Below are 25,417 nucleotides of genomic sequence, written 5' to 3' on the forward strand. Positions count from 1 at the left end.
GGGAGTGGGAACTTCATCCGGAGGTCTTCGCTCAAATGATTCATCGTTGGGGCAAACCAGATCTGGATCTCATGGCGTCTCGCCAGAACGCCAAGCTTCCTTGTTACGGATCCAGGTCCAGGGACCCGGGAGCGGTGCTAATAGATGCTCTGACAGCCCCTTGGGTCTTCAACATGGCTTCTGTGTTTCCACCATTTCCGATGCTTCCTCGACTGATTGCCAAGATCAAACAGGAGAGAGCATCGGTGATTCTGATAGCGCCTGCGTGGCCACGCAGGACCTGGTATGCAGACCTAGTGGACATGTCGTCCTGTCCACCATGGTCTCTGCCTCTGAGGCAGGATCTTCTAATTCAGGGTCCTTTCAACCATCCAAATCTAATTTCTCTGAGGCTGACTGCATGGAGATTGAACGCTTGATTCTATCAAAGCGTGGCTTAATACAGGCTAGGAAACCTGTTACCAGAAGAATTTACCATAAGATATGGCGTAAATATTTATATTGGTGCGAATCCAAGAGTTACTCATGGAGTAAGGTTAGGATTCCTAGGATATTGTCTTTTCTACAAGAGGGTTTAGAAAAGGGCTTATCCTCTAGTTCGTTAAATGGACAGATTTCTGCTCTGTCCTTCTACACAAACGTCTGGCAGAAGTTCCAGACATTCAGGCTTTTTGTCAGGCTTTGGCTAGGATTAAGCCTGTGTTTAAGACTGTTGCTCCGCCGTGGAGCTTAAACTTAGTTCTTAACGTTCTGCAAGGCGTTCCATTTGAACCCCTTCATTCCATTGATATCAAGCTGTTATCTTGGAAAGTTCTGTTTTTGATGGCTATTTCCTCGGCTCGAAGAGTCTCTGAGTTATCTGCCTTACATTGTGATTCTCCTTATCTGATTTTTCATTCAGACAAGGTAGTTCTGCGTACTAAACTTGGGTTCTTACCTAAGGTAGTTTCTAACTGGAATATCAATCAAGAGATTGTTGTTCCATCATTGTGTCCTAACCCTTCTTCAAAGAAGGAACGACTTTTGCATAATCTGGACGTAGTCCGTGCCCTGAAGTTCTATTTACAGGCAACTAAAGATTTTCGTCAAACTTCTTCCCTGTTTGTCGTTTACTCGGGACAGAGGAGAGGTCAAAAGGCTTCGGCTACCTCTCTCTCCTTTTGGCTTCGTAGCATAATATGTTTAGCCTATGAGGCTGCTGGACAGCAGCCTCCTGAAAGAATTACAGCTCATTCTACTAGAGCTGTGGCTTCTACCTGGGCCTTTAAAAATGAGGCCTCTGTTGAACAGATTTGCAAGGCTGCAACTTGGTCTTCACTAAACACTTTTTCAAAATTTTACAAATTTGACACTTTTGCTTCTTCGGAGGCTATTTTTGGGAGAAAGGTGCTTCAGGCAGTGGTTCCTTCCGTTTAAAGTTCCTGCCTTGTCCCTCCCTTCATCCGTGTACTTTAGCTTTGGTATTGGTATCCCATAAGTAATGGATGACCCGTGGACTGACTACACTTAACAAGAGAAAACATAATTTATGCTTACCTGATGAATTTATTTCTCTTGTAGTGTAGTCAGTCCACGGCCCGCCCTGTCTTTTAAGGCAGATCAAAATTTTAATTAAACTCCAGTCACCACTGCACCCTATGGTTTCTCCTTTCTCGTCTTGTTTCGGTCGAATGACTGGATATGACATGTGAGGGGAGGAGCTATATAGCAGCTCTGCTTGGGTGATCCTCTTGCAACTTCCTGTTGGGGAAGAGATATAATCCCATAAGTAATGGATGACCCGTGGACTGACTACACTACAAGAGAAATAAATTTATCAGGCAAGCATAAATTGTTTTTTTCAAAATTAGCGCTAGTTACATTGGGACACTGATATCTGTCAGGAATCCCTGAATATCCTTTAACATGTGTATATATATATATTTTTAGAAGACATCCCAAAGTATTGATCTAGGCCCATTTTGGTATATTTCATGCCACCATTTCACCGCCAAATGCGATCAAATAAAAAAAAATGTTCACTTTTTCACAAATTTTTTCACAAACTTTAGGTTTCTCACTGAAATTATTTACAAACAGCTTGTGCAATTATTGCACAAATGGTTTTAAATGCTTCTCTGGGATCCCCTTTGTTCAGAAATAGCAGACATATATGGCTTTTACGTTGCTTTTTGGTAATTAGAAGGCCGCTAAATGCCACTGCGCACCACATGTGTATTATGTGCAGCAGTGAAGGGGTTAATTAGGGAGCTTGTAGGGTTAATTTTAGCTTTAGTGTCATGTAGTAAACAACCCCAAGTATTGATCTAGGCCCATTTTGGTATACTTCATGCCACCATTTCACCGCCAAATGCGATCAAATTAAAAAAAACTTTAAATATTTCACAATTTTAGGTTTCTCACTGAAATTATTTACAAACAGCTTGTGCAATTATGGCACAAATTGTTGTAAATGCTTCTCTGGGATCCCCTTTGTTCAGAAATAGCAGACATATATGGCTTTGGCGTTGCTTTTTGGTAGTTAGAAGGTCGCTAAATGCCGCTGCGCATCACACGTATATTATGTCTAGCAGTGAAGGAGTTAATTAGGTAGCTTGTAGGGAGCTTGCAGGGTTAATTTTAGCTTTAGTGTAGAGATCAGCCTCCCACCTGACACATCCCACCCCCTGATCCCTCCCAAACAGCTCCCTTCCCTCCCCCACCCCACAATTGTCCCCGCCACCTTAAGTACTGGCAGAAAGTCTGCCAGTACTAAAATAAGTTTTTTTGGGGGGTTTTAGGTTGTTTTTTTTTTTTTTTTAAATCTTCTGCTGTGTAGGACCCCCCTTAGCCCCCAACCTCCCTGATCCCCCCCCCCCCAAACAGCTCTTTAACCCCCCCCCCCTCTGCCTTTATTAGGCACCATATTGGGTACTGGCAGTTTGGAAAATAATATTTTTTTTTTTATTAAATATTTTATTTATTTCTCTAGTGTAGCTGCCCCCCCTCAACATCCAACCCCCCACCCTCTCCCAGATGCCTTGATTTTAAAATCCCACCCTCCCCAGTCCTCTCTCCCTCCCTCCAGATCTACAGCATATTGATGCTGTTTTCATAGACCTTGCGTGCACGCGCGCGCCCATGCACGGCTCTCGTGCACGCACCCGCACTAGATCCCTCCCCCCTTCTCCATCAATGACTGCCCACCCACCTCCCTGGATGAGCTCCCACCCACCAACGATAACGGCCATCGATAGCCGATGCAGAGAGGGCCACAGAGTGGCTCTCTCTGCATCGGATGGCTAAAAACAGTTATTGCAGGATGCCTCAATATTGAGGCATCACTGCAATAACATGAAAGCAGCTGGAAGCTATCATGATCACTTCCACTGCTTTCAAAGACCAACGACGTATGGGGTACGTCCTTGGTCATTAACTGCATTTTTTTGCAGGACGTACCCCATACGTCGTTGGTCATTAAGGGGTTAACCAACATGCATCTACTAGAAACCATACAATTAATATAAATACCTGAATTCTTTTATTTAGTTAATATCCATGAACATTTTGAAATATATTTGCAATACCAGAATATGACACAATATTATATACGTTAAAAACAACTATTAAGATATGCTATCCTTCTTACAAAACCCAGAAAATGTTTCCTTTAAAACCAGCCTTTCATTCAGAGCTGCATTTAAAATATTACAATGAGACTTAAAGTAGCAGCTACAAACATTCAGCAATATGATTTACAGTGCTAATTTAAACAATAATACAATATACACTTCTATTAAAACATCAGGAATTTCACAGATTAGTTACTTAGTCTACCAGATACAAATTTAAACAATACATAGGCTTATGAAATACTATCTTGAAATACAAACTACTTCTTTAAATCTGCTTATTATAATTTAACTGTAGTGATTATGCATATAACTTATCTTACCAATAACCCTGTATACTTTACCAAATAAACCAACCGATATCCGATTTCCAATGTTTCTTAACAGATTCAATTTCACCTCAGAATTTCAAAATTGGGGATATTGCATATGGGGTCCAAGAGTAGTTGTGCGCTTTAATAATAACCACAGTAGTTATTCCTCCAGGATTAGCCAGCAGCCTCCTCTCAGTCTCTATGCTTGGGGTTAAATCATCTGATTTCACCCCTCCCCTTTTTTGATCATTATCTATCATTGGTGAGTATTGGAAATGCCCAAAACGGAAACCTTGTCTCGGATTGGTTCATCTGGCAATATATGTTGCCAAGGAGATGTATCCTTGCAACAACCAATCATCTTATGGCTGTAATTCTCGCAACATAACACTGAGTGGCAGTAGACATACAAACAAAACAAATTCACCTTAACATTTCTAAACATTTTTAACAAGTTAATTATTCTCATAAAATGGTTATTTAATCAGATTACACTCTCTGCATTAATCATATTTAACCCCAATTATAGATGGGTAGTATTAGATTATTTTTTTCTGATTATTCTGATACCAAATATGTTATATTATTAACATTGTATTATATTAAGGCAATTTAATACTGCTAATTATTAACTTAAAATCTATTACAATTTTATCAGTATCCTGGCATTTCTATATCTAATATGTTTTCACATAATATAGTATGCTCTATGTCTCCCACAATTCTTGCATGCTGGAATTTTGCCCATGGTCCGCCATATTTCACATTTCTCATAAATTCTGGATATATGAATCCTTTTCATGCAGATCTGAAATTATATGTCTGAAAAATACAAACAATACAGAGGTTATTAAACATTTTAGACTGACTAAATAGTTACCTATCAAGCTTAGCAAATACCCATGTAATAATAGAGAATTAGATAATTCCCCAAATTTCTACATTTAATACATTCTGAGGCATGCATTCAAGATGATTATTTGCTGTATGTTCAGTAAATTTCAAAGTCACATCTTAACATGTGTCTTAGAGATTCCAGCAATCTAATTTCCATCTCATCAAGCTTCAAAGAGGGCCCCGTCTCCATTTTGTATATTCAAGTGTTAGTAGTTACATCTTAAATGTTTTCTGTTCAGCTAGCACAGATGTGTATCTGATTTTCAGGGGTAATTTAACACTTCTATGTTAATCACTTGTGTATCCAGAATTTTACCTGTGTTCATTTTCAGCTCCTTGTGGTTATACAATTGCATAATTTAGCATATTGAGTGTGGTAGATCTCTTGGAAACAATCCTTTGTTCTCAAACAATCCATTTGTTTCTTTTTTTAGTGTCCATTTTCAGCTTTTAGAAGGTAAATTAATTATTTAAGGTACACATCCACAGACTTATTAAACAAAGACAAACATACTTGTATATATTATTTAATAATATTTCAAATACCTTGACAATACCTGTAGGTGCGTCTATGACTTTGTCATATTTTTTGTGCTGTTAATTGTTTTAATATGGAATAAAGAGTTCGAGGAGGAGCCGGTCTGGGAATTTTTCTTTAATTTGTTGGCTGTGATTAGACCTTTCCGTAGGGCTCTCCAAGTAAGCTCACAGTGGGATCACTCTGACCGCTAACCTGGAACCCGGAAGGACAAACTCGGCATCAGTGAGAGTGCGGCGGTGAAGCAGAGAGATACTTTTCATGGTAGGAGTGGCATCTTGAGTAAGTCCGCTTTTCATATACATATAAACTTTGTGTTGAACAATAGAGAGGAAAGAACCTCCCAAAAGACTGCACATGTAGCACTCTATGCCTGGACTTGTAGTTGAGAGATTGGGAAAATTAAAACATAACTTTTAATATTAAAATAAAGACTCAAATTAAAACCAACCAAAGAACTGGGGGCCTCTTTCCAATATTATCAGCCTTTGATGTATCAATAGTAATTATAGGAAAGTGCGCAGGTAGATTTTCTACCCCAAAGACCACTAAATGAAAATCCCACTGAAAATTCAGGGGATAAATATCTATGTCTCTACTGCAAGTAGGAGGTGTATGTGTATTCACTGACCTTACTAGGTAAGTTAAGAGGTATCATGTATTGGAGTGTTACCTAATCCTGCTGATTATTCACGTAAATTGCTATATGACAATCGTGAGAAAACATTATCTTCAGTCCTATAAATAGTAATATTGTTGTATGCCTAGATCTACAGTATCTGGAGTATTTGAATATTGTCACAGAGGGGTTATAGATTATTTCCTGTAACCATCAATTCATGAAATCTCCCAACTGTGTTTCAGGATATTTTAATAGTATTGCTGATACCTTGTAATCTCTAGGCTTTATTTTGTGTTTCTATTATTATTATTTGTTTCAGAAATCATAGTCACAGTTAATGTTGTTTAACCAAGTAATCTTATCACACAGTATGGCATAAGTTAGGAATATCCATAGTGTTTATACAAATTTCAGAGTCAGTTTATTATTACACATTTTAGAGTCAGTTTATTAATAAAGGCAATGTCTTTATTTATGTTGTATTGATATTAGATGCCAAGTCTTGACAATTTTAGATCATTGATCTTAACAATATCAGCCCGTAATTGTGTTTACACTTTGCCAGCTATCTGGATTTAACCACTGTGAAAAATACTTAGGTGTTTTAGTATCAAATATTTGTGTTACAATGTTGCTGTAACCAGTTGTAATTATGCTTACACTCTAACACCTATCTGGATTTAACCACAGTGTGAAATGATTAGGTGTTTTAGTGTCAAACGTTTATTTTACAATGTTGCTGTAACTAGTCAAGTAATACAATTTTTAAGGTTTGTATATAAGTATTTGGATAAATATAGCTGCCGAGTAAATCCACCTGGGATATCCCTGCATATGGTTAGCAAGTGATCATTTGGTGAAATAAGACTCCCCCAGTAGGAGAGTAGGAGACCAATGAACGTTTACTATTCTATTACTGGTTATGTCAACTGAGAATATATTGTTTTGCTCTTCTTAAAGTTCAGCTATACTGGATGTAAGCGCCTGTGCTTTGCAATGGTTATACTTGTATAACGTAGACTTTCAAAGTTGCAGTAAATGTTCTTATTTTTATATCATATTATATTGCCGGTATATATCTGGTTCTCTAGTTGCAGCCAGCAAAGTACTGTAAAGTTAACGTATGTTCAGAAATTGATTTTCTGTTTTAAAGAGTTGTGTGGGTGAATGTATTAGTCATAAAAGCTTTCAAGTCAAGCAACAAAGAGCTAGATTAGAAACAACACTACAGCAAATTACTGCTTTGGAGTCCCAACACAAACAGAGCCCAGATGATGAACCTGTGTATATTGAACTCTGTAATAAAAGACAAGAAATGAACTCCCAACTTCTACATAGATACAAGCAAAAGGCCCTTCACCTTAAACAAGTTTACTTTGATAGCGACAATAAGAGTGGGAGATTCTTAGCTAGGAAACTACGTAGACTAACAAATAGATCCTTTATCATGTCAATTAAAAATTTGAAAGGTAACACATGTTCCAACACCATTTCTATAGCTAACGCATTTAGGGAATGCTTCGAAGGTCTGTATAATTTGAAAGATAGATCCCATAGCCACTATGCACGACGACTCCTTTAGCTCTCATATCAAGAGATATTTAGATAACCTACAGATCCCCACCTTATCAAAAGAACAGCAAGAACAATTAGATAGACCAATTCAAGTTGAGGAAGTTATTAATGTCATCAAACATTTACCTAATGGTAAAGCGTCAGGACTAGATGGCTTCACCAATTTATAGTATAAAAGCTTTCAACCCATAATTGCCCCCCAGTTATGTAGACTGTATAATGTTATAAATGAAGCCACTCCCTTCTTGCAACAATCACTGGAGGCCACAATAGTACTACTACCCAAAACTGGGAAACCTACAGATATGGTTACGAATTATAAACCGATCTCATTGCTGAATAATGACTCAAATATCTTTGCCAAGATACTGGCGAATAGAATAGGCCCTATTATGCCCCACTTGATACATGGGGACCAAGTTGGTTTTGTTATAAATAGGGAGGCAAAAGATAACACAATCCGTTCCCTTCATTTAATCCAGCATGCGCTTTCTTCTGATTCACAAATAGTACTTGTATCCACAGACACAGAGAAAGCGCTCGATCGGGTAGATTGGACGTTTCTGCACCACATTTTGGAGAGATTTGGATTTGGCAAGGGTATTTTAGGGAAAATCTTTGCATTATATAACGACCCAAGCGCGCATATTTTGGTAAATGGAGATCTCTCGGCCCCCTTCTATATTAAAAATTGCACCAGACAGGGATGCCCCTTATCCCCCCTACTGTTTGCATGCGCTATAGAAATATTGGCAATAAAAATCAGGGAAAATAAAAACATCGGCGGGCTGACCCTTCAGAACCATACCTATTAAACTTTCGCTATTCGCGGATGACATCTTGTTTACATTGTCATCACTTTGCCAGTCAATCCCTGAACTAATGAAAGAACTTCATGATTTCAGAATTATATCTAACTTTCTAATTAATCAGTCGAAATCTGAAATCATGAACATTAACTTGTCTAAGGAAGAACTTAATTTTACAAAACAAATCTGCTCATTTCGTTGGCAATCCTCTTCTATTAAATACCTAGGGATTTTCTTGTCCCATAATCAGACTGACTTATTAGCTCTTAATTATGAAACTTTTAAAAAGAACATTGTAGTAGATTTAAGTTCTTGGAGATCTAACCGCCTTTGTTGGATATGGAGAATGAGCACAATCACTATGAACATACTGCCCAGACTTTTGTACGTTTTCCAGATGGTACCAATCCCCCTCCCACCATCCTATATTCCCTCATTACAGAGAATAATTAATGATTATATATGGGATAGGAAACATCCCAGAATTAATAGAAAGTTAATGACTCTCCCTAAAGAGTCGGGGGGGACTGGGTGTTCTGGATCTAGAGAAATATAGACAGGCGTCCTTCCTACAGGGGGTGGTAGATTGGAACACTAACTATCTTGACAAAATCTGGGTGAGGATTGAACACCAGATGCATCAGTGTTCTCATTTGGGTTCTTTGTGTTGGCTAGATGGCTCTGAGAGCCGCCTGAGAATGGTTGGTAATTCTGTTACTGAGGAGACATACAAAATGTGGAATAGGCTATTAGTAAAATATCCCATGCTATCTTCTATACCCTCCCCATTGACCCCCTTGCTTGGAAATTTAGAGTTCCCTCTAGGAATAGGATTTGCTAATTTAGACCCCCTGGACAGATGGAGCAATCTACCGTTTTTTGTTTTATCAGAGGGAGGCAAAATGCACACAAGGTTGAAACTTCTAGACGATGACTTACATTTATTTATTAATTGTTTTTTTAATCTGCAAGCACACTCTTTTCTTCAGAACCACAAAGGAAAAAATAATTTGTTAAGATCTCCTACCAATTTTGAGAAACTATGCATGTCTACACAGCCAATTAGACACACTCGATCAATTATATACCACATGTTACAACAAGTGCCATTAGGCCTAGAACACCACTATATTCAAAAATGGGAATCGGAATTGAATCTTAGTATCTCCCCAAAGGAGAAACATATGATATTTAAAAAAACAATGAAAGCTTCCACATCTGCTAGGATATTATAAATTAATTTTAAAATACTACAACGTTGGTAATATACTCCTACACGTTTAAAAACCCTATATCCACAAAGATCGGATATATGCTGGCGTTGTGACAGAGGGAGAGGCAATATGGGACATATATGGTGGTTATGCCCAAACATTTCTCCCTTTTGGAGAGATGTTATAAGCCAAACGGAAAAGATGCTGGGAATCATTATCCCGCAGGACCCGTTAGTCTGGCTCCTAAATAAACCTCCCAGGCGGCTATTGGCAACACATTTGGCCATACTTCAAATTGCTTCCAATAGCGCTAAGACCCTAATAGCACAATTTTGGAAACAATCCACAATCCCAAACATTGCTCAGTGGATTGACACAATACATAAGACTATTCAATTAGAGGAATACCACTACATGAAATCATCACGCACAGATTTCTTTCAAGAGATTCTCTTTATTTAGGATGATTATATACATAACAAATATGGTAACTAAACAGATATCAAAGTCTGATGGCTTGTTGTGATGGCAGGGTGCACGGAAAATTTGAAGTCTGAGTTCCATGAACTAAATGACAATTCTTCTCTTCTTTCTTTCTCTTCCTTCTTTTTCTTCCTTTATGTCTTTCTCCTGTAAAATTAAAAATTTGACGAGGTTATGGTTTCAGTTAATGGTCAGGTTTCTATTCACCATGTTATGTTATAAATCTGCCCAATTGTGATATGATCTTGACCACGTATTATGATTAAGTGTATGATTTGTTATACCTCAATAAAAATATTTAAAAAAACAAACAAAAACAAAACAAACAAAAAAAACAGGTTCTAGTAGTTACTCCAACTGGTTATTTTTTTAAACTTTGCGCTTTGCCCATGCTTTTTAGGATAACCACTACCAGACAACTTACAGAAATTAGAGGCTGTGTTTCAGTTAAATGGATATGAAACCCAAATTTTTTCTTTCATAATTCAGATAGAACATGCAATTTTAAGCAAATTTCTAATTTATTCCTATTATCAATTTTTCTTTGTTCTCTTGGTATGCTTTGATGAATGAGCAGCAATGCACTACTGGTTGCTGACTGAACACATGGGTGAGCCAATGACAATCTGTATATATATATATATGCATCCCCCAATCAGCAGCTAGGACCTAGGTTCTTTGCTGCTCCTGAGCTTTCATAGATAAACCTTTCAGCAAAGGATAACAAAAGAAGAAAGCAAATTAAATAAAATAAGTAAATTGGAAAGTTGTTTAAAATTGTATTCTCTATCAGAATCATGAAAGAAAATTTTTGAGTTTCATGTCCCTTTAATCATCAGGCTTCAGTGCAACAAAGTGATTCAGTATGTGCCAGTTTCCCAGAGATTTCAAGAATTTTACTCACCCCTATCCCTAACCAAGAGAAAGATGACACATGGAGACCAGACCTCAACATTTATCTGCTGGTTGGAATGGTGGAATCTTTGCTCACTGTCATCAATATGATTCCTCCTCACACTTGCACGCTTTCCTTTGAATTTAAGGATGCTTATTTTAATGTTGCTCAGACTCATCGACAATTCCTAATCCTTATGTTTGCTGTGGCAGGCAGGCACTTCCAATTTAGAGCACTACCCAAAGGCTCTTCTCAAAGATGTTGGTCCCTCTGGTTTCAGAGCTGCATACAAAAAAATGCATTTTTGTTCTACACTATCTAGATCAGGGGTCTCTAACCTTTCGGACCTCAGGGACCATATATATATATATATATATATATATATATATATATATATATATATATACACACACACACATACTGTACATAACTAGTATAACCATAGATAAGTTTACATTTTGAATATATTTACACATTTTTAAGAATTATTTTTTCTAATTAACTAACTGAATGACAGAACAGAGAGTACTTCCAAATGACAGATGCAGGGTGAGTGCCAACTTTTGAGCTGGAAACAAAGAGGCAAAAAGTGGGAAAAAATAATTATGTTTTAAAGGACCACAAGACTTCCAAGTTACCTCCCCAGTTAGGAATTATTCAAAACTACTTATGATCATGGACAGACATTGGAGTAATAAATTAAGTTTATATCAGAAAGTTCTCAATATGGATGTGAGCTAACCACGGCTGATGTTACTGGCAATTACTATAATACTGGTGGGATATGGCTGATCTGCTGGATGGCAATTACTGGAATTCATGTGGAATAAAATTATTAGAATCAAAAATAATTAATATTTAATAAATAAAAAAAAAGAAGATGGAGGGGAGGAAAACAAACAGTGATGTATGTCCATCTAAAGGAATTCGGAAAACTACTACAAAGAGACAGGTAAAGGGAAGAAAATAAATAAAATTTAAGAGAGAATTTTTTTTTTTTTTTTAAAGATTTTCTTTTTTTTTATATACTTTAATTCCACTATTTCAAGCCAAGACTGTACCAACCTCTGCTAGCTTTAGAATGGAAGCATCTTCCTCTGAGCAGCGCGCCGGGTGGTAGGAGTTAAAAATACAATTTAGCTATGCAAGTTGCGCAGTACTACGCAACGTGCATAGAGAGATTGTAAATTAACTCCTCCTCCGTCGGTTTTCACTGATGTCCAGCCAGACACTGTAGGGAGTTGCAGCACGACCAGGTTGACACCATCAGAGGAGATTAATTCCTGCTTGATGGTGTCAAGGATCACCAACATCTTCTCGTAGACCACCAGTGGTCCATGGACCACTGGTTGGTGATCGCTGATCTAGATTATGTCCTTTCTCTTGCCAGTTCAAAAGATTCATCCTGCCAGCACAAGGAAATATAATTATTTCAAAGTCACGAATGGTCAATTGAGTATCTAGAATAAAAAAAACAGATTCCATATAATTTTTGTGAACGTCAACATTCTGATGTGAATTTACTATCTTTGCAAGGAATACACCATGTTTCCTCTCTGAAAACAGAAGGAAACAGAGAAGCTAGGTTGAGTTAAAGGGACAGTCTACACCAGAAATGTTATTGTATAAAAAGATAGATAATCCCTTTATTACCCATTGCTTAGTTTTGCATAACCAACACAGTTATATTAATATACTTTTTACCTTTGTGATTACCTTGTATCTAAGCCTTTGCAAACTGCCCCCTTATTTCAGTTCTTTTGACAGACATTCATTTTAGCCCATCAGAGCTGGCTCACTGGAACTCCAGGTGCGTGAGCACAGTGTTATCTATATGACACACATGAAATAACACCCTCTAGTGGTGAAAAACTGTCAAAATGCCCTGAGAGAATAGGTGGCCTTAAAGGGTTTAGAAATTTGCATATGAACCTCCTAGGTTTAGCTTTTAACTAAGAATACCAAGAGACCAAAGCAAAATTGGTGATAAAAGTAAATTGGAAAATTGTTTAAAATGACATTCTCTATCTGAATCATGAAAGTTTATTTTGGACTAGACCGTCCCTTTTAATAAGAGGTGCATTGGAGTTTTTCCTATAGACCAATCTTCCATTGGGACTGAACACACAAAACGGTGTATATTATTTTGTTTAACGTTAAAACACTTGATTTATGTATTTTAAGTTTAGATGTAGCAATTATTTTTTATATATAATCTTTGGAAAAGATATGGAATTTAGACATTTTATATGTTTTTTTGTTTTTTATATGAGTCTTTAAGATTTTTTTCTATTTATTGCAACACCTCATTGTATTGTATTTGCCATAGCTAAAATCGTTCCTCTGTAACATAATTGTGCACTATAGGGGTTAAAAGATGATATAATTGAAAATTACTCTCACTTAATTATGTTTATAATGTGGATGAGATTGTGACTAGTGATGTCGCGAACTGAAAATTTTCCGTTCGCGAACGGCGGACTCGAACTTCCGCAACTGTTTGCGAACGGGCGAACCGCCATTGATTTCAATAGGCAGGCAAATTTTAAAACCCACAGGGACTCTTTCTGGCCACAATAGTGATGGAAAAGTTGTTTCAAGGGGACTAACACCTGGACTGTGGCATGCCGGAGGGGGATCCATGGCAAAACTCCCACGGAAAATGACATAGTTGATGCAGAGTCTGGTTTTAATCCATAAAGGGCATAAATCACCTAACATTCCTAAATTGTTTGGAATAACGTCCTTTAAAACATCAGGTATGATGTTGTATCGATCAGGTAGTGTAAGGGTTACACCCGCTTCACAGTGACAGACCAAACTCCCCGTTTAACGCACCGCAAACAGTCTATTTGCACAACCACGAGATAGATAGATTTGATAGATACATAGATACATAGATTAGATAGATAGATCAATAGATGCAATATACATTTGATAGATAAGATAGATAGATAGATGGATCTGATAGATAAATAGATAGATTTGATAGATATATAATTTCCCAGACAGAGAATTACAAAACGTGCGGTCTGAGACCCATGGTAAGGTTCCCAGAGGCAGTTGCTGCACCAGGGGACGTGTATATGGCATGTATTTTAGGAACCAGGAGATGGAAAAAGATGCTTGGTCGGTCCTCCTACTTCAAATTTGGGGTACTGCGCGTGCAATCTACTGTGCCACCAGATATGAGTGGTGTGTGAAGTAGTACTATTCTGATCAGTTTAATACCTGTTACTCCCCCTATCGGGGGAGGTGTATATGGCATGGATTTTAGGAACCGGGAGATGGAAAAAGATGCTTGGTCGGTCCTCCTACTTCAAATTTGGGGCACTGTACGTGCAATCGTGGCCGGACATTTAGCCGACGGACATTTGGCCGATGGACATTTGGCCGAAACACAAGTGACTGTCACATAACAGTCCGGCCACGAGATAGATAGATTTGATAGATAGATACATAGATTAGATAGATCAATAGATGCAATATACATTTGACAGATACGATAGATAGATAAATAGATAGATTTGATAGATATATAATTTCCCAGACAGAGAATTACAAGACGTGCGGTCTGGGACCCATGGTAAGGTTCCCAGAGGCAGTTGCAGCGCCAGGGGACGTGTATATGGCATGGATTTTAGGAACCGGGAGATGGAAAAAGATGCTTGGTCAGTCCTCCTACTTCAAATTTGGGGCACTGCGCGTGCAATCTACTGTGCCACCAGATATGAGTGTTGTGTTAAGCAGTACTATTCTGATCAGTTTAATACCTGTTACTCCCCCTATCGGGGGAGGTGTATATGGCATGGATTTTAGGAACTGGAAGATGGGAAAAAGATGCTTGGTCGGTCCTCCTACTTCAAATTTGGGGCACTGCGCGTGCAATCGTGGCCAGACTTTTAGCCGATGGACATTTGGCCGACACACAAGTGGCTGTCACAAAACAGTCCGGCCACGAGATAGATAGATTTGATAGATAGATACATAGATTAGATAGATCAATAGATGCAATATACATTTGATAGATACGATAGATAGATAGATAGATAGATTTGATAGATATATAATTTCCCAGACAGAGAATTACAAGACGTGCTGTCTGGGACACATGGTAAGGTTCCCAGAGGCAGTTGCAGTGCCAGGGGACGTGTATATGGCATGGATTTTAGGAACCGGGAGATGGAAAAAGATGCTTGGTCGGTCCTCCTACTTCAAATTTGGGGCACTGCGCGTACAATCTACTGTGCCACCAGATATGAGTGGTGTGTTAAGCAGTACTATTCTGATCAGTTTAATAACTGTTACTCCCCCTATCGGGGGAGGTGTATATGGCATTGATTTTAGGAACCGGGAGATGGAAAAAGATGCTTGGTCGTTCCTCCTACTTCAAATTTGGGGTACTGCGCGTGCAATCTACTGTGCCACCAGATATGAGTGGTGTGTGAAGTAGTACTATTCTGATCAGTTTAATACCTGTTACTCCCCCTATCGGGGGAGGTGTATATGGCATGGATTTTAGGAACCGGGAGATGGAAAAAGATGCTTGGTCGGTCCTCCTACTTCAAATTTGGGGCACTGTACGTGCAATCGTGGCCGGACTTTTAGCCGACGGACATTTGGCCGAAACACAAGTGGCTGTCACAAAACAGTCCGGCCACGAGATGGATAGATTTGATAGATAGATACATAGATTAGATAGATCAATAGATGCAATATACATTTGATAGATACGATAGATAGATAGATAAATAGATAGATTTGATAGATATATAATTTCCCAGACAGAGAATTACAAGACGTGCGGTCTGGGACCCATGGTAAGGTTCCCAGAGGCAGTTGCAGCGCCAGGGGACGTGTATATGGCATGGATTTTAGGAACCGGGAGATGGAAAAAGATGCTTGGTCAGTCCTCCTACTTCAAATTTGGGGCACTGCGCGTGCAATCTACTGTGCCACCAGATATGAGTGTTGTGTTAAGCAGTACTATTCTGATCAGTTTAATACCTGTTACTCCCCCTATCGGGGGAGGTGTATATGGCATGGATTTTAGGAACTGGAAGATGGGAAAAAAATGCTTGGTCGGTCCTCCTACTTCAAATTTGGGGCACTGCGCGTGCAATCGTGGCCAGACTTTTAGCCGATGGATATTTGGCCGACACACAAGTGGCTGTCACAAAACAGTCCGGCCACAAGATGGATAGATTTGATAGATAGATACATAGATTAGATAGATAGATCAATAGATGCAATATACATTTCTCCAACATAGGTGTGTCCGGTCCACGGCGTCATCCTTACTTGTGGGGATATTCTCCTCCCCAACAGGAAATGGCAAAGAGCCCAGCAAAGCTGGTCATATGATCCCTCCTAGGCTCCGCCTACCCCAGTCATTCTCTTTGCCGTTGCACAGGCAACATCTCCACGGAGATGGCTAAGAGTTTTTTGGTGTTTAAATGTAGTTTTATTCTTCAATCAAGTGTTTGTTATTTTAAAATAGTGCTGGTATGTACTATTTACTCTGAAACAGAAAAGAGAAGAAGATTTCTGTTTGTGAGAGGAAGATGATTTTAGCAGACGTTACTAAAATCGAATGCTGTTTCCACACAGGACTGTTGAGATGAAGTAACTTCAGTTGGGGGAAGCAGTTGGCAGACTTTTCTGCCTGAGGTATGATGGCCACATTTCTAACACGACTTGGTAATGCTGGAAGGCTGTCATTTTCCCTATGGGGACCGGTAAGCCATTTTCTTAGATTTAGTGAAAGAATAAAGGCTTTATAAGGGCTTAAAAAACTGGTAGACATTTTTCTGGGCTAAAACGATTACTTGCTAAGCATATTTCACAGATTATAGCACTTTATAGTTATTATAATCTTGGGGATTGTTGTTAAAAAACGGCAGGCACTGTATGGACACCTTTTTCAGATGGGGGCCTTCTCTAGTCATAGGCAGAGCCTCATTTTCGCGCCACTAATGCGCAGTTGTTTTTGGAAGGCAAGGCATGCAGATGCATGTGTGAGGAGCTAGGATCCACTGAAAAAGCTTATAGAAGGCGTCATTTGGTATCGTATTCCCCTCTGGGCTTGGTTGGGTCTCAGCAAAGCAGATTCCTGGGACTGTATAGGGGTTAAATGTAAAAACGGCTCCGGTTCCGTTATTTTAAGGGTTAAAGCTTCCAAATTTGGTGTGCAATACTTTTAAGGCTTTAAGACACTGTGGTGAAATTTTGGTGAATTTTGAACAATTGCTTCATACTTTTTCGCATTTTCAGTAATAAAGTGTGTTCTGTTTAAAATTTAAAGTGACAGTAACGGTTTCATTTTAAAACGTTTTTTGTGCTTTGTTGACAAGTTTAAGCCTGTTTAACATGTCTGAACCATCAGATAAACAATGTTCTATATGTATGAATGCCAATGTGTCTCCCCATTTAAATATATGTGATAATTGTGACATGGTGTCCAAACAAAGTAGGGACAATGATGCCACAGATAATAATAGTGCCCAAGATGAGTCTTCAGATGAGGGGAGTAAGCATGGTACTGCATCACCCCCTTCTGTGTCTACACCAGTTTTGCCCACACAAGAGGCCCCTAGTACATCTAGTGCGCCAATACTTATTACTATGCAACAATTAACGGCTGTTATGGATAATTCTATTAAAAATATTTTATCTAAAATGCCTACTTATCAAAGAAAGCGCGATTGCTCTGTTTTAAACACTGAAGAGCAAGAGGACGCTGATGATAACGCTTCTGACATACCCTCACACCAATCTGAAGGGGCCAGGAGGGAGGTTTTGTCTGAGGGAGAAATTTCAGATTCAGGGAAAATTTCTCAACAAGCTGAACCTGATGTTGTAACATTTAAATTTAAATTAGAACATCTCCGCGCACTGCTTAAGGAGGTATTATCTACTCTGGATGATTGTGACAATTTGGTCATTCCAGAGAAATTATGTAAGATGGACAAGTTCCTAGAGGTTCCGGTGCCCCCCGATGTTTTTCCTATACCCAAGCGGGTGGCGGACATAGTAAACAAGGAATGGGAAAGGCCCGGCATACCTTTTGTGCCTCCCCCTATATTTAAGAAATTATTTCCTATAGTCGACCCCAGAAAGGACTTATGGCAGACAGTCCCTAAGGTCGAGGGGGCGGTCTCTACTCTAAACAAACGCACTACTATTCCCATAGAAGATAGTTGTGCTTTTAAAGATCCTATGGATAAGAAGTTAGAGGGTTTGCTTAAAAGAATGTTTGTTCAGCAAGGTTACCTTCTTCAACCAATTTCATGCATTGTTCCTGTCACTACGGCAGCGTGTTTCTGGTTCGAAGAACTAGAAAAGTCGCTCGATAAGGAATCTTCATATGAGGAGATTATGGACAGAGTTCATGCACTCAAATTGGCTAACTCTTTTATTCTAGATGCCGCTTTGCAATTAGCGAGATTAGCGGCGAAAAATTCAGGGTTTGCTATCGTGGCGCGCAGAGCGCTCTGGCTAAAGTCTTGGTCAGCGGATGTGTCTTCCAAGACAAAATTGCTTAACATCCCTTTCAAGGGCAAAACACTGTTTGGTCCTGATTTGAAAGAGATTATTTCAGACATCACCGGAGGAAAGGGCCACGCCCTTCCTCAGGATAGGTCTTTTAAGGCTAGAAATAAGCCTAATTTTCGTCCCTTTCGCAGAAACGGACCAGCCTCTGCTTCTACATCCTCTAAGCAAGAGGGTAATACTTCTCAACCCAAACCAGCCTGGAGACCGATGCAAGGCTGGAACAAGGGTAAGCAGGCCAAGAAGCCCGCCACTGCTACCAAAACAGCATGAAGGGATGGCCCCCGATCCGGGACCGGATCTGGTGGGGGGCAGACTTTCTCTCTTTGCTCAGGCCTGGGCAAGAGATGTTCAGGATCCTTGGGCACTAGAAATAGTTTCTCAAGGTTATCTCCTGGAATTCAAGGAACTAACCCCAAGGGGAAGGTTCCACAGGTCTCAATTATCTTCAAACCAAATAAAAAGACAGGCATTCTTACATTGTGTAGAAGACCTGTTAAGGATGGGAGTAATTCATCCAGTTCCAATAAGAGAACAAGGGATGGGATTTTACTCCAACCTGTTCATAGTTCCCAAAAAAGAGGGAACGTTCAGACCAATTCTAGATCTCAAGATCCTAAACAAATTTCTCAGGGTTCCATCATTCAAAATGGAAACCATTCGAACGATCCTTCCTACCATCCAGGAAGGTCAATTTATGACCACGGTGGATTTAAAGGATGCATACCTCCATATTCCTATCCACAAGGAACATCATCAGTTCCTAAGATTCGCTTTTCTGGAAAAGCATTACCAGTTTGTGGCACTTCCTTTCGGATTAGCCACTGCTCCGAGAATTTTCACAAAGGTACTAGGGTCCCTTCTAGCGGTTCTAAGACCGAGGGGCATTGCAGTAGTACCGTACTTGGACGACATCCTGATTCAAGCGTCGTCTCTGTCAAAAGCAAAGGCTCATACGGACATAGTCCTAGCCTTTCTCAGATCTCACGGATGGAAAGTAAACATAGAAAAGAGCTCTCTTTCCCCGTCGACAAGAGTTCCCTTCTTGGGAACAATAATAGACTCCTTAGAAATGAGAATTTTCCTGACAGAGGTCAGAAAATCAAAACTTCTAAGCTCTTGTCAGGTTCTTCATTCTGTTCTTCGTCCTTCCATAGCGCAGTGCATGGAAGTAATAGGATTGATGGTTGCAGCAATGGACATAGTTCCTTTTGCACGAATTCATCTAAGACCATTACAACTGTGCATGCTCAAACAGTGGAATGGGGATTATACAGACTTGTCTCCTACGATTCAAGTAGATCAAAGGTCCAGAGATTCACTCCGTTGGTGGCTGAACCCGGACAATCTGTCACAGGGAATGAGCTTCCGCAGACCAGAGTGGGTCATTGTCACGACCGACGCCAGTCTGGTGGGCTGGGGCGCGGTCTGGGAACCCCTGAAGGCTCAGGGTCTATGGTCTCGGGAAGAATCTCTTCTCCCGATAAACATTCTGGAACTAAGAGCGATATTCAATGCTCTCAAAGCTTGGCCTCATCTAGCAAAGGCCAAATTCATAAGGTTTCAATCAGACAACATGACGACAGTTGCATATATCAACCATCAGGGGGGAACAAGAAGTTCCCTGGCGATGGAGGAAGTGACCAAGATTATTCAATGGGCGGAGGATCACTCCTGCCACTTGTCTGCAATCCACATCCCAGGGGTGGAAAATTGGGAAGCGGATATTCTGAGTCGTCAGACATTCCATCCGGGGGAGTGGGAACTCCACCCGGAAATCTTTGCCCAAATAACTCAATTATGGGGCATTCCAGACATGGATCTGATGGCGTCTCGTCAGAACTTCAAGGTTCCTTGTTACGGGTCCAGATCCAGGGATCCCAAGGCGACTCTAGTAGATGCACTAGTAGCACCTTGGACCTTCAACCTAGCTTATGTTTTCCCACCGTTTCCTCTCATTTCCAGGCTGGTAGCCAGGATCAACCAGGAGAGGGCTTCGGTAATCTTGATAGCTCCTGCATGGCCACGCAGGACTTGGTATGCAGACCTGGTGAATATGTCATCGGCTCCACCATGGAAGCTACCTTTGAGACAGGACCTTCTTGTTCAAGGTCCATTCGTGCATCCGAATCTGGTCTCTCTCCAACTGACTGCTTGGAGATTGAACGCTTGATTTTATCAAAGCGTGGGTTTTCAGATTCTGTAATAGATACTCTGATTCAGGCTAGAAAGCCTGTAACTAGAAAAATTTACCATAAGATATGGAAAAAATATATCTATTGGTGTGAATCTAAAGGATTCCCATGGAACAAGATTAAAATTCCTAGGATTTTATCCTTTCTACAAGAGGGTTTGGAGAAGGGATTATCTGCAAGTTCTCTGAAGGGACAGATTTCTGCGTTATCTGTTTTACTTCACAAAAGGCTGGCAGCTGTGCCAGACGTTCAAGCGTTTGGTCAGGCTCTGGTTAGAATCAAGCCTGTTTACAGACCTTTGACTCCTCCCTGGAGTCTTAATCTGGTTCTTTCAGTTCTTCAAGGGGTTCCGTTTGAACCCTTACATTCCGTAGATATTAAGTTATTATCTTGGAAAGTTCTGTTTTTGGTTGCAATTTCTTCTGCTAGAAGAGTTTCTGAGTTATCTGCTCTGCAGTGTTCTCCGCCCTATCTGGTGTTCCATGCAGATAAGGTGGTTTTGCGTACTAAGCCTGGTTTTCTTCCGAAAGTTGTTTCCAACAAAAATATTAGCCAGGAGATAGTTGTACCTTCTTTGTGTCCGAATCCAGTTTCAAAGAAGGAACGTTTGTTACACAATTTGGACGTAGTCCGTGCTCTAAAATTCTATTTAGAGGCCACTAAAGATTTCAGACAAACTTCTTCTTTGTTTGTTGTTTATTCTGGTAAAAGGAGAGGTCAAAAAGCAACTTCTACCTCTCTTTCTTTTTGGCTTAAAAGCATTATCCGTTTGGCATATGAGACTGCCGGACGGCAGCCTCCTGAAAGAATCACAGCTCACTCCACTAGGGCTGTGGCTTCCACATGGGCCTTCAAGAACGAGGCTTCTGTTGACCAGATATGTAAGGCAGCGACTTGGTCTTCACTGCACACTTTTGCCAAATTTTACAAATTTGATACTTTTGCTTCTTCAGAGGCTATTTTTGGGAGAAAGGTTTTGCAAGCCGTGGTGCCTTCCATTTAGGTGACCTGATTTGCTCCCTCCCTTCATCCGTGTCCTAAAGCTTTGGTATTGGTTCCCACAAGTAAGGATGACGCCGTGGACCGGACACACCTATGTTGGAGAAAACAGAATTTATGCTTACCTGATAAATTACTTTCTCCAACGGTGTGTCGGGTCCACGGCCCGCCCTGGTTTTTTTAATCAGGTCTGATGAATTATTTTCTCTAACTACAGTCACCACGGTATCATATGGTTTCTCCTATGCATATTTCCTCCTGTACGTCGGTCGAATGACTGGGGTAGGCGGAGCCTAGGAGGGATCATATGACCAGCTTTGCTGGGCTCTTTGCCATTTCCTGTTGGGGAGGAGAATATCCCCACAAGTAAGGATGACGCCGTGGACCGGACACACCGTTGGAGAAAGTAATTTATCAGGTAAGCATAAATTCTGTTTTGATAGATACGATAGATAGATAGATTTGATAGATAAATAGATAGATTTGATAGATATATAATTTCCCAGACAGAGAATTACAAGACGTGCGGTCTGGGACCCATGGTAAGGTTCCCAGAGGCAGTTGCAGTGCCAGGGGACGTGTATATGGCATGGATTTTAGGAACCGAGAGATGGAAAAAGATGCTTGGTCGGTCCTCCTACTTCAAATTTGGGGCACTGCGCGTGCAATCTACTGTGCCACCAGATATGAGTGCTGTGTTAAGCAGTACTATTCTGATCAGTTTAATACCTGTTACTCCCCCTATCGGGGGAGGTGTATATGGCATGGATTTTAGGAACCGGGAGATGGAAAAAGATGCTTGGTCGGTCCTCCTACTTCAAATTTGGGGCACTGCGCGTGCAATCGTGGCCGGACTTTTAGCCGACAGACATTTGGCCGACGGACATTTGTCCTATGGATATTTGGCCGAAACACAAGTGGCTGTCACAAAACAGTCCGGCCACGAGATAGATAGATTTGATAGATAGATACATAGATTAGATAGATAGATCAATAGATGCAATATACATTTGATAGATACAATAGACAGATAGATAGATTTGATAGATAAATAGATAGATTTGATAGATAGATAATTTCCCAGACAGAGAATTACAAGACGTGCGGTCTGGGACCCATGGTGAGGTTACTTCCTTTTCTTTCATGTAATTAACAAGAGTCCATGAGCTAGTGACGTATGGGATATACATTCCTACCAGGAGGGGCAAAGTTTCCCAAACCTTAAAATGCCTATAAATACACCCCTCACCACACCCACAAATCAGTTTTACAAACTTTGCCTCCAAGGGAGGTGGTGAAGTAAGTTTGTGCTAGATTCTACGTTGATATGCGCTCCGCAGCAAGTTGGAGCCCGGTTTTCCTCTCAGCGTGCAGTGAATGTCAGAGGGATGTGAGGAGAGTATTGCCTATTGAATGCAGTGATCTCCTTCTACGGGGTCTATTTCATAAGGTTCTCTGTTATCGGTCGTAGAGATTCATCTCTTACCTCCCTTTTCAGATCGACGATATACTCTTATATTTACCATTTCCTCTACTGATTCTCGTTTCAGTACTGGTTTGGCTTTCTACAAACATGTAGATGAGTGTCCTGGGGTAAGTAAGTCTTATTTTCTGTGACACTCTAAGCTATGGTTGGGCACTTTATTTATAAAGTTCTAAATATATGTATTCAAACATTTATTTGCCTTGACTCAGAATGTTCAACTTTCCTTATTTCCAGACAGTCAGTTTCATATTTGGGATTATGCTTTAAATTATCATATTTTTTCTTACCTCAAAAATTTGACTTTTTTCCCTGTGGGCTGTTAGGCTCGCGGGGGCTGAAAATGCTTCATTTTATTGTGTCATTCTTGGCGCAGACTTTTTTGGCGCAAAAATTCTTTTCCGTTTCCGGCGTCATACGTGTCGCCGGAAGTTGCGTCATTTTTGACGTTATTTTGCGCCAAAAATGTCGGCGTTCCGGATGTGGCGTCATTTTTGGCGCCAAAAGCATTTAGGCGCCAAATAATGTGGGCGTCTTATTTGGCGCCAAAAAATATGGGAGTCGCTTTTGTCTCCACATTATTTCAGTCTCATTTTTCATTTGCTTCTGGTTGCTAGAAGCTTGATGTTTGGCATTTTTTCCCATTCCTGAAACTGTCTTATAAGGAATTTGATCTATTTTGCTTTATATGTTGTTTTTTCTCTTACATATTGCAAGATGTCTCACGTTGCATCTGAGCCAGAAGATACTACAGGAAAACCACTGCCTGCTGGATCTACCAAAGCTAAGTGTATCTGCTGTAAACTTTTGGTAGCTATTCCTCCAGCTGTTGTTTGTAATAATTGTCATGACAAACTTGTTAAAGCAGATAATATTTCCTTTAGTGATGTACCATTGCCTGTTGCAGTTCCCTCAACATCTAAGGTGCAGAATGTTCCTGATAACATAAGAGATTTTGTTTCTGAATCCATAAAGAAGGCTTTGTCTGTTATTTCTCCTTCTAGTAAACGTAAAAAGTCTTTTAAATCTTCTCTCTCTACAGATGAATTTTTAAATGAACACCATCATTCTGATTCTTTGGACTCTTCTGGTTCAGAGGATTCTGTCTCAGAGATTGATGCTGATAAATCTTCATATTTATTTAAGATGGAATTTATTCGCTCTTTACTTAAAGAAGTACTAATTGCTTTAGAAATAGAGGATTCTAGTCCTCTTGATACTAATTCTATACGTTTGGATAAGGTTTTTAAAGCTCCTGCGGTTATTCCAGAAGTCTTTCCTGTTCCTAATGCTATTTCTGCAGTAATTGCTAAGGAATGGGATAAATTGGGTAATTCATTTACTCCTTCTAAACGTTTTAAGCAATTATATCCTGTTCCGCCTGACAGGTTAGAATTTTGGGACAAAATCCCTAAAGTTGATGGGGCTATTTCTACCCTTGCTAAACGTACTACCATTCCTACGTCAGATGGTACCTCGTTTAAAGATCCTTTAGATAGAAAAATTGAATCTTTTCTAAGAAAAGCTTATCTATGTTCAGGTAATCTTCTTAGACCTGCTATATCATTGGCTGATGTTGCTGCAGCTTCAACTTTTTGGTTGGAAACTCTAGCGCAACAAGTAACAAATCGTGATTCTCATGATATTATTATTCTTCTCCAGCATGCTAATAATTTCATCTGTGATGCCATTTTTGATATTATTAGAGTTGATGTTAGATTTATGTCTCTGGCTATCTTAGCCAGAAGAGCTTTATGGCTTAAGACTTGGAATGCTGATATGGCTTCTAAATCAACTCTACTTTCCATTTCTTTCCAGGGAAACAAATTATTTGGTTCTCAGTTGGATTCTATTATTTCAACTGTTACTGGTGGGAAAGGAACTTTTTTACCACAGGATAAAAAGTCTAAAGGTAAAAACAGGGCTAACAATCGTTTTCGTTCCTTTCGTTTCAACAAAGAACAAAAGCCTGATCCTTCGTCCTCAGGAGCAGTTTCAGTTTGGAAACCATCTCCAGTCTGGAATAAATCCAAGCCTGCTAGAAAGGCAAAGCCTGCTTCTAAGTTCACATGAAGGTACGGCCCTCATTCCAGTTCAGCTGGTAGGGGGCAGGTTACGTTTTTTCAAAGAAATTTGGATCAATTCTGTTCACAATCTTTGGATTCAGAACATTGTTTCAGAAGGGTACTGAATTGGTTTCAAGATGAGACCTCCTGCAAAGAGATTTTTTC

Source organism: Bombina bombina, chromosome 1 (assembly GCF_027579735.1).
Source record: "Bombina bombina isolate aBomBom1 chromosome 1, aBomBom1.pri, whole genome shotgun sequence".
NCBI lineage: Eukaryota > Metazoa > Chordata > Amphibia > Anura > Bombinatoridae > Bombina > Bombina bombina.